The sequence below is a fragment of the Nicotiana sylvestris genome, chromosome 3, assembly GCF_000393655.2.
Source record: "Nicotiana sylvestris chromosome 3, ASM39365v2, whole genome shotgun sequence".
Classification (NCBI taxonomy): domain Eukaryota; kingdom Viridiplantae; phylum Streptophyta; class Magnoliopsida; order Solanales; family Solanaceae; genus Nicotiana; species Nicotiana sylvestris.
The window spans coordinates 92,362,400-92,373,391 of NC_091059.1; positions in this window are offsets into that span (position 1 = coordinate 92,362,400).

The following is a 10,992-nucleotide window of genomic DNA, read 5'->3' on the forward strand; positions in this document are numbered from 1 at the left end:
ATGAATCAAACTTATAAACTTCAAGTTCTTAATTTTCCTCCAACGGGCCAAAACACCCTTAAACTACTCAGATTGACACCAAATTTTGCGGGCAAGTCTTAAATGATATATTGGATCTGTACCGGGCTTCGGAACTAACATACGAGCCTGATACCCATTAAATCAATCATTAATTAGTTTCTTTAAATCCTTAAAACTTTAGATAAATAATTTCTAATAAAAATTCATTACTCGGGCTAGGGACCTCGGAAATCGATTCCGGGCATACGCTCAGGTCCCATATTTTCCTACGGACCCTTTCGGACCGTCAAATTATGAATCCGGGTCTGTTTGCTCAAAATGTTGACCTAAGTGAACTTAGCCTTCTTAAGAAAATCCTAAGGAACCAAATGGGCATATTTCACTCCAAACTCTTCCAAATCTTGAACCAACCGTCCCCGCAAGTCGTAAATTAGATAAAGCAAGCGCGGGAAGTCTTATTTAAGGGAACAGGGTTCAAAAAGGTAAAACGACCAGTCGAGTCACTACATTTATCTTCGAAAATTTTCAAAATCCGAGCACGTGTGCCCGAGGGCAATTTTGTCAACTTTTTGATCGAGGTTAGGAATTTTTATAAATTGGATTATCATGACTAATTGAGCATATATTAATGCGTTTGCATAATTATTGGCTTGTTTTGGAGCGTTATGCATCGATTTGAGTTTTCGGAAAGGCGTGGAATGTCGGTTATGGAACTTTGGAGCGAGGTGAGTCTCCTTTCTAACATTGTAAGAGGGAATTATCGTCATAGGTGAATTAATTGGATATGTGCTCTTATTTGTGGGGGCCACATACACACGAGGTGACGAGAGTCCGTGTGTAGCTACTATTATGCTTAAGTCCGGGTAGTCTAGGGCCCAAAAACATGCTTTACTTGTAATATTTGCAATCTTGTTGTCAACTTAAAAATGCCTAAAACATATCGAACGTATAAATAAATTTCTAAAAGGCTAGACATCATTTCTTAACTTTTAAAAGAGAAGCTTTCCTTTTTCTGAATAATTGCTCCTTGATGAATTCTTGATTTGACTATTTGAATGTGTTTATCTATTGTGGAACAGGCTGAACGCCTCGGTAGATTAAATAGATGCATCTATGGTTCGCGTCATTCGACCCTCTGGCAGTGCACAGTTTAAATACTTATTGGATCAGGTCGTACGACCTCAAAATGATTTGCGCATGCTTGTATTGCTTGCCTTGAAATTCATAGATGTTGCTATTTGTTTCTCCCTGACCTAAGATAAATGTATAAATGATGAAAATGAATTTAGGAATTTCTTATAATTGAAAGAATTGTTTACTTGCCTCATGTTATTTGAGTTACAGTCATTTTTATGAAAATTCTCGATTTACTAAATTATTGGTATATTATCATTGGACCACCAGTAAGTGTCGAAGTCGACCTCTCGTCTCTACTTCTTTGAGATTAGACGGGATACTTACTGAGTACACGTTATTTTTGTACTCATGCTACACTTGCTGTGCATTTTTGTTGCACATGCACATGTATCTCTAATGGCCTAATGGACGTAGCAGCATGGATGATACGAAGACTTAGGCGAGCTCATCTCTCGAGGCGACCCGTAGTCAGCATAGTCTCTTTCAGTGTATTGTATTTACTTTCTATCCAAATCTATATTCAAGACAGTTATTGTACTTCATTTAATTTTCTAGTGATTGCTCATGCACTTGTGACACCGGATTTTGCGATGATTATGGGATATTTAATATTGAAAGTTGTAAATATTTTTATTTAGTCAGTGCTGATTACCTTTTTACTAGTTAAATTAAAGGAAATTATGGTTCCTAAAATATTAAAATAAGATTTTAATTAATTACTCATTGTTGGCTTGCCTGACCGGGGTGTCCGGCGTCAACACAGCCTTTGATGGATTTTGGATCGTGACAGATGCATGATGTCCTGGGTCTTTACTTGAAACATTAACCACCTGCAAGAATGAAAAATTAAGTTATATGCAGGATAACTAGTTAATTTGCCCGCGATTTGCGCAGTTGAATAACCTTTTTTTATAAATTTATTGGATATAAAAAAGATTAATTTTATATTATGAAATTTTCAAAAAAAATATCTATAAGAAACCATAAAAAATTTAAAATACATATTTAAATATAATAACAAAATATTTTATAATAAATACATATTAAAATAAAAGTATCACATGTTTTTGAAAATTTATAATGGCAGAGTTTCTTCCCGTTGGATGGTTGTTACATATCGTTTGTTAATGTATCATATCGGATTGTATTGTATTGTATTGTATTGTATCGTCTGATGATTTCATCAATGTTTGGATGGATTGTGTCATTTTGCCGTCGTTTCATGGTATCACGCACCAGTAATATGATGAATAAACTTGCAATATTATAAAATAAAAAATTATGATACGGTATATAAAAAGGTAGGGTAAATGATAAAATAAAATTATTTAATAATAATAAAGGGTGAGATTGAGAGAAAAAGACAAAGTAACGACGCGACCACACAAAATCGGTCGTTACATAAAGTGGCACATTTCATCATTACGTAACGACAAATTTAACGATACGATACAATAAAATTTAAGTAACAATCAAAACAAATATTGTATTTAAAGTAACAATATGATACAATACAATAGGTAACAACCATCCAAACAAGCTGTAAAACTTTATATCTAAACTAATCAGTTTCTTTTTCAAATTAATAGAGTTTCACGTGCAATAAATTATATCATTCCAATGCAATCATCGTTTTACTTTCCTTGTTTTAGGCAGTAACTAAGTTACATGAATCATTAGTGAATTACAGGAGTTGGGTAACATAACTGCAAGATGGAGTGTTGGACTATTTAATTCGATTTTGAGATATTCTCGCTTTGTACCATACGACTCTTGTAAGAAAGTTCCCTTGACATGCACGGTATATTTGACCCACAAATAATTTGTTTAAAAATACACAATTGCTGGCATGCAGAAGTTTGCTATCCTACCTTTCCAAACTCTAGTACTCCAGAAAATAAGACCTAATAATATTCACATATGTTTGTTGCACCAACAAAAAGAAAGTTAAAGGTAGCTCAATAAATATATTAAAGAAATAAAGAATCAACATATCAACATTAATACACATAATTACAGAGCAAACTAACTGATAGAAAATGAGACCTAATAATATTCTCAACATAAAGGTAATAACTATTAAACATTTATATGATGGAGAGGAAAAGATCTAATTATAAGATATAGAAGTAATGAACAAAAATTCAAAGAAAATAAACAGCTAGAAATTGATAAATATATAAAAGATACTCCATTGGGTTGGAAAATAATGAATGATTACAGTTGAAACTACAAAATAGTAATTAAAACGTGTGCTACATCCTACAGTCAGCTTTAACCCTTGCAATAGTGGATAATGGAGCAAGTGCCCAAAAAAAAAATATTTATCTCAAAATCTGTATTCTTTGAAAGAAAAAAACCTTATCCCCCCGTCCAAGATTTTACCTTTTCAACATTACACTAAACATACACAATATCATAAAATAGACTAAACATATGTAAAATCTTGGGTCAGCAATAAAATTTGGAATCTGAATCAGACGGTAAAAATTAACAAACATTTCATAAATGATTCTTTATGATAAAAAATAACTTGTTAGTTCTTCTTCAGGAGTGGGGCAATGAGACATGTAATAGTAATTCAATTCACAGGAGGTTTAAAATAAAGTAAAAAGAAGAAAACATTTACCAAAATAATTTTGGAAAGAAAAAAAATAATCTCGCCGCATCCAAACTTACTATAAAATTTTTATATCCTTATTAAAATAATTTTGGAATTTCGCATCACAATAACAAAAATACACTAAACAGCACAATATGAGATTTGTTAAATAGTGAAAGAAGAGAAAAGAAAAACAAAAAAGGTTACAATTCTAATACCTCTGAAATTTTGGTTTACACAAAGCACGATATGAATCTTCATCATCCTCCTCAGTTTAACTCCCAAATTATACATTGACTTCTCTTGAAGATCAATTCCAAGTTTAAAATGAATTCGTTGAGCTTTACCACAAAAAAAAAATGAAGTGAAAGATGGGGTTTAAAGAGGAAGGGTGTAGTATTGCAATTGTTGATACTTTAATTGCTACTTGTAACTGTAAGCTAGTATTTGTTTCTAATCTAATTATTACCATTATTTTCATATTTCATTAATTTAGAGTTACAACCGTTGCATTCCTATACATTAACAATTACAACCGTTACATTTCTTCTTGGATATTTAAGTTGAATAAAGCAGTTTTTTTGCAACAAAATAGGAGGAAAAAGGCAAAAAAATAGCAAAAAAGATAAAATCACATTTCTGGTCTAGTAATGATGCCACATCACTGATATTTTTCCCAGCTTTATATTTATATATAGATATAGATTATTTTGAAACAGTTGTATTACTTCCACCGAGTCCGTTTCCACTTCTAGCGGATTCAAGTTTCTTTCATGGGCAAGCTGTCGTCCTTGCATTAAAGCAAAAAATTCGGCGTAAGTATGATTAAGCACATGAGTATGTTCTTGGAGACCAACAACCCAATCTCCAGTAGAATTTCGGATTACACCACCTAAACCATCAATCTTATTATTGCATTGATGTTTCATAGTAGATTTCATATTAGATAGGACAATCATTTTAATTATTCTCTCATATTTAGGAATAATATTTAATTATTTTCTTATTATTTAGGACTCCAAATTAATTAAATTTTATTTAGTAATATTTCCTTATTTAAATTGTATAAAGTATCTATAATTCAGGTGCTCCAATTTTGTCTTCATGAAGCAATTTCCAAAAACCATTAGACGGGTAGGTTAGCATTGATAGAGGGTTGGTGCTAGCCTACTTTGATCCAGTAGCCAAAACATGTGCAACTTTATTTCCTTCTCTGAAGTTATGTCGGATCATTGGATTCCCTAATTCCTTCAGTAGTAACCTGCACTCATTAACAAGTTTAGTGTAGAGGAAACAATTGCCATGGCAAAGAAAATTGGAATATTTTAGTAGCATCAGTTTCAATTTCTAAACTATGGAAACTATAAACTCGTGAAATACGAAGGCTAATTTTTAAGGCAAGTAATTCCATGTAGGTAGATGTTTATTCATAAGCGGGCATGTAGTAGCCTAGGACCCAGTCTCCAGTTCTATTTCGAAAAATACCTCCAACACCACTTTTGTTGTATTTTTCTTTGAATACCCCATCAATGTTGAGTGTTAGCTCTGTTGTAACGGGGGGACGCCACTTTATCATTATAGAGATGGTGGTGTCTATTTTTGCTTCTTATTGCTTTGTTTATCGAAGCTATGTGTGATCGGGTTGGTTGGTTCGGGTTCGGAGAGGTTTTGGTAACTTGAGACACGTAGTCTCTTTTGAGTAAGCTTAAGTTGGAAAAGTCAACCGGATTTTGACTTATATTTTAAAGGACTCGGATGTGAGTTCCGATGGTTTGGATAGCTTCGGGAGGTGATTTGGAACTTAGGAGCGTGATCGGAACGTGTTTTGGAGGTCCGGAGTAGATTTAGGCTTGAATTGGCGAAATTGGAATTTTGGCGTTTTCCGGTTGATAGGTGAAATTTGGATATAGGGGTCGGAATGAAATTCCGGAAGTTGCTGTAGGTTTGTTGTGTCATTTAGAATGTGTGTGCAAAATTTCAGGTCATTCAGACGTGGATTGGTAGACTTTTTGATCGAAAGTGTAATTTGGAAGATTTTGAGAATCTTAGGCTTGAATCCGATATGTTTTATTTGATTCGATATTGTTTGAGGTGTTTTAAAGATTGGTGTAAGTTTGGATGGTAGTATATGACATGTTTGTGCTTTTGGTTAAGGTCTCGAGGGCCTCGGGGTGGTTTCGGATGGTTAACGAAAAGATAGAAATTTGGTAAAGGCAACTGAAATTTTAGGACTGCTATCATAACCGCATCTGCGGTTGAAAGGCCACAGGTGCAACCCCCGCAGACGCGGAAGACCAGTCGCAGAAGCGGAAGGAGGCAAGGAAGGCAGGAACCGCAGAAGCGGTTAAAGGACCGCACTTGTGATGGGTCATGTACGGGTTGTGCATCGCAGATGCGAAAGTTGAAGGCTTAAGTGATGACCGCAGAAGCGGTTGCACAGGAGGGGGTACTGGACCGCAGGTGCGAAAAGACTAGGCCAGAAGGTAAAAAATAATTTCTTCGCGATTTTTGAGTTGTTCTTCACCATTTCAAGTCGGTTTTGGAGCTTTTTGGGAGATATTTGAAGAGGGATTCAAGGGATAATGTCTGGAGGTAAGATTTTTGAATCTAATAATCGATCCTATGGCATTATTTCACTAATTTGGCCTACGATTAATGAAAATTAAGGGTTAAAAATTGGGGATTAGGGCTTGGTATTGGAGACCTTGACTTGAGGATTTGAGTAGCCATTTGTGGTCAGATTTTTGGACTATTGATATGTATGAACTCGTGGGGAAATAAGGAATCTATTGATATAAATTTTATTGAATTCTGAGACGTGGGCCCGGGGGTCGGGTTTTGGTTAATTTTGGGATTTATGTTGTAAATTTATTATTTTTTCATGGGCTCCGTTCCCTTAGCATATTTTGACGTCGTGATTCTGATTTTAGATAGATTTGACGCGAGTTGAGGCCAATTCGAGGGGCAAAGGCGTATCGGGCTAGAGTTTGGACCGGATTGAGGTGAGTAACACAGAATTTCACATCGTTGTGCTACATTGAGGTGACGTACACGCTAAATGACGAGCGTGGGGTCGTGCACCATTAGGATTGTGATTTTGTCCATCCCGAATGACGGTTTTACCGCGTATTTGATTGAAATCTATTTGTTATCATCACGTTTTGGGCTTAATGCCATATTTGGGCCTCGTACCAACTATTTGGACCCTTAGGGTATTTTTACTGCTATTTCCTCATTGTTTTGATTTTATATATGTACTCAGTCATGCTATATTATACTGTTTTCATAACTCAGCCATGTTTACTCTATTTTTAACACTTTAAATGATATTTTGGGTTGATCATCATATTTTACCGTGCCCGAGTGGCTTTTAGAAATTTCTGACTGAGTAAGGCCGAGGGCCTATGTTGTGAGAATTATTATGGGATCGGGCTGCACGCCACAGCAATATTGTACTGATTATGATTATGAGGTCGAGGGCCTGAGATGTGCGCCACAAGGTGGCTTGATATAAGGCCGAGAGCCTATTTGATTATGCCACGAGATGGCTTGATATTGCACTTGGGCCATAAGGGACCCCTCCCGGAGTTTGTACACCCCCAGTGAGCGTGGGTACCCATTGTGATATGAAATACAGCCCGAGGGGCTGGTGTTGTTCCATGTTATCGCCCGAGGGCTGATTCTGTTGGTATTGTGCCCGAGGGACAGATTTTATGTGTTTATCTTTTCTAGCTGTCTTTCATGTACTTGTTTAACTGTTAAAAAGGTGTTTTATGAGAATTCACTGTTTTATTGTACTTTACTGGTTTTACTCTGCATCTCTATAGCATGTTGTTGTGTTTTTACGTGATTTCTTATCGATCAGTCTTCATTTATTGTTATTATACACTGAGTTGGAGTACTCACTTTACTCCCTGCACCCTGTGTGCAGATTCAGGAGCTTCAGGTCCTGCTAGCGAGGGTTGATAGCTTCCAGCAGATTTTTTTGAGTCCACTAGGTAGCTGCTCGGCGTTCGCAGCCCAGTGTTTCTCCCCTTATCATTATTTCTTTTCCTTGTACTGGATTTTGTAATAGACTGTGTAGACTCTTTTCCATATTCCTAGACTTATGTTAGATGCTCATGACTGGTGACACCCCGATGACAGGCTGTGTTGGTTTTTCCACAAATTGTATTATTTCACTGTTTCTATTGGGATTTAATCATGTTAATGGCTTAATTGTACTATTTTAATTGTTTAAAATGAATTGGGTGTTGTGTCGGCTGGCTTTGTCTTCACGAGCCATCACGATCGGGTCCGGGTTTTGGATCGTGACAAGTTGGTATCAGAGCCTAGGTTATATAAGTCTCATGAATCATGAGCAGGTTTGGTAGTGTCTCACGGATCGGTACAGAGACATCTATATTTATCCTCGAGAGGCTGCAGAACCTTTAGGACAAACTCCATATCCTTAAAATTCTTGTCGTGCGAATCTGTTGATCCGAGTACTAAACTTCTGTTATTCTATTCTCTCACAAATGGTGAGGACACGCGCTACCAGATAGGATGGACGACCACCAGTACCACCAGTTGTGGCCACTAGAGGCCGATGATGCGGTCGTGGTCGCGGTAGGGGTAGCACCTACAGATCTACCAGTTGCCCTAGTTCATGATCAGGTCCCAGTTGTGGACGCTCCAGCAACACCAGCTCAGGCACCAGCTATGCCCATTGTGATTCCGGGTCCTTGGCTCAGATTCTATCAGTATGCACTAGCCTAGCTCAGGCAGCCTCAGTTACTACAGCCGCAACTACTTCTCAGGTCGGGGGAGGCACTAAGACTCCCACCGCTCGCACGCCTGAGCAGATCGTGCAGGGACTTCAGACACCGAGGGCACATCCAACACAGCCGGTTGTAGCTGCTTAGGACTATGTAGCTTCTACCATGCCAGAGGATGAGCAGCGTAGGTTGGAGAGGTTTGGTAAACTTCATCCTCCGACTTTCAGTGGTGCAGCGGGCGAGGATGCCCAGGGTTTCTTGGATAAGTGTCAGAGGATTCTTCGTATAGCAGGTATTCTAGAGACCAACGGGGTCGCTTTCACTACTTTTCAATTTTCTGGAGCGGCCTTCACTTGGTGGGAGGCGTATGAGAGGTGTAGACCTATTGGTGCAGCACCCCTTACCTAGCAGCAGTTTTCCGTTCTATGTTTGGAGAAGTATGTGCCGCAGTCTCATAGAGAGGAGCTGTGCAGGTAGTTCGAGTGGTTGCGTCCGGGAGAGATGATTGTAACGTAGTATGAGATGAGGTTCTCAGAGTTAGCTTGCCAAACTATTTGGTTGGTTCCGACAGATAGAGAGAGGAACAGGAGGTTCGTTGATGGCCTCACAAATCAGCTTCGTATTCTCATGACTAGGGAGAGAGTGTCTGGTGCTACTTTTGAGGAGGTTGTAGACATTGCTCATGAGATTGAGTCAGTTCGTCGTCTGGAGCGAGATGAGAGGGAGGCCAAGAGGCCTCGAGGATCTAGTAGTTATGGTGGTGCTCCTTCGACAGGTCAGTTTCAGCACGGCAGAGGCCGTCTATTCAGGCATGCTCAGCCAGCTTGCCCAGGTTATCGTGGGGCGTCATCAGGTCATGGTTCTCACAGTTCTCATCAGGTCTAGTCATCACTCAATGCCCTTCCAGCTCATAGTTCGTCCCGTGCTCCATCAGTTTAGGGTTCTTCAATGCCAGGTGCATCTGCTAGTCATTCCGGTGCTAAGGGTTCCCTACAGTCCCAATCTCCAGCACCCGGGGGTTGCTATGACTGTAGAGAGATAGGTCATATGTAGAGGCAGTGTCCTCGTCGTCTTGGGAGTTCATATCAGCAGAGGAGTCAGCCATCGGCTTTAGCACCAGTTACTTCACCACCACCCACCCAGCCAGCTAGGGGTAGAGGTCAGTTAGCTAGGGGTTGCCCTAAAAGGGGAGGTCGATCAGGTGGTGGTCAGGCCCATTTCTATGCACTTCCAGCTTCACACGATGTTATTGCTTCTAATGCTGTTATTACAGGTATTGTCTCAGTCTGCCACGGAGATGCCTCTGTATTATTTGATCCCGGTTCCACTTATTATTATGTGTCATCATATTTTGCTCGTTATTTGGATACTCCCTGTAAGTCTCTTCTTTTACCTATTCATGTATCTACTCCAGTGGGCAATACTATTGTTGTAGACCGTGTGTACCGATCATGTGTGGTGACTATTGGGGGTCTGGAGACCCGAGTAGATCTGTTGTTGTTATGTATGGTAGACTTCGACGCTACATTGGGCATGGATTGGCTATCTCCGTATTGCGCTATTTTGGACTGTCATGCTAAGACAGTGACATTGGCTATGCCGGGTGAGCCACAGATTGAGTGGCGAGGTTCGTTTGATTATGTTCCCAGTAAGGTGATTTCATTCTTGAAGGCTCAGCGTATGGTTGGGAAGGGTTGTCTTTCATATCTAGCCTTTGTAAGGGATGTCGGTGCAGAACTCCCGGTATCGATTATGTTACAGTTGTGAGGTATTTTCCCGATGTGTTTCCTGCAGACCTGCCGAGCATGCCACCGGACAGGGATATTGATTTTGGTATTGATCTGGTGCCGGGCACTCACCCTATTTCTATTCCACCGTATCGTATGGCACCAGCGGAGTTGAATGAGTTAAAGGAACAACTTTAGGAACTCCTTGATAAGGGGTTCATTCGGCCTAGTGTATCGCCTTGGGGTGCGTCGGTTCTATTTATGAAGAAGAAGGATGGCACGATGAGAATGTGCATTGATTACAGGCAGTTGAACAAAGTAACAATCAAGAACAAGTATCCTTTGCCTCGTATTGATGATTTATTTGAATAGCTTCAAGGAGCGAGGGTGTTCTCCAAAATTGATCTGTGTTTAGGTTATCACCAGTTGAAGATCAGGGACTCGAATATTCTTAAGACAGCTTTCATGACCCGATATGGTCATTATGAGTTCTTGGTAATGTCTTTTGGGCTGACCAATGCTCCAACATCGTTCATGCATTTGATGAACAATGTGTTTCGGCTTATCTTGACTCGTTTGTCATAGTTTTCATTGATGATATTCTGGTATATTCGTGTAGTCAGGAAGAGCATGCGGAACATTTGAGAGTTGTGTTGCAGAGATTGAGGGAGGGGATGATTTATGCAAAGTTCTCCAAATGTGAGTTTTGGCTTAGTTCAGTGGCTTTCTTGGGGCACGTGGTGTCCAG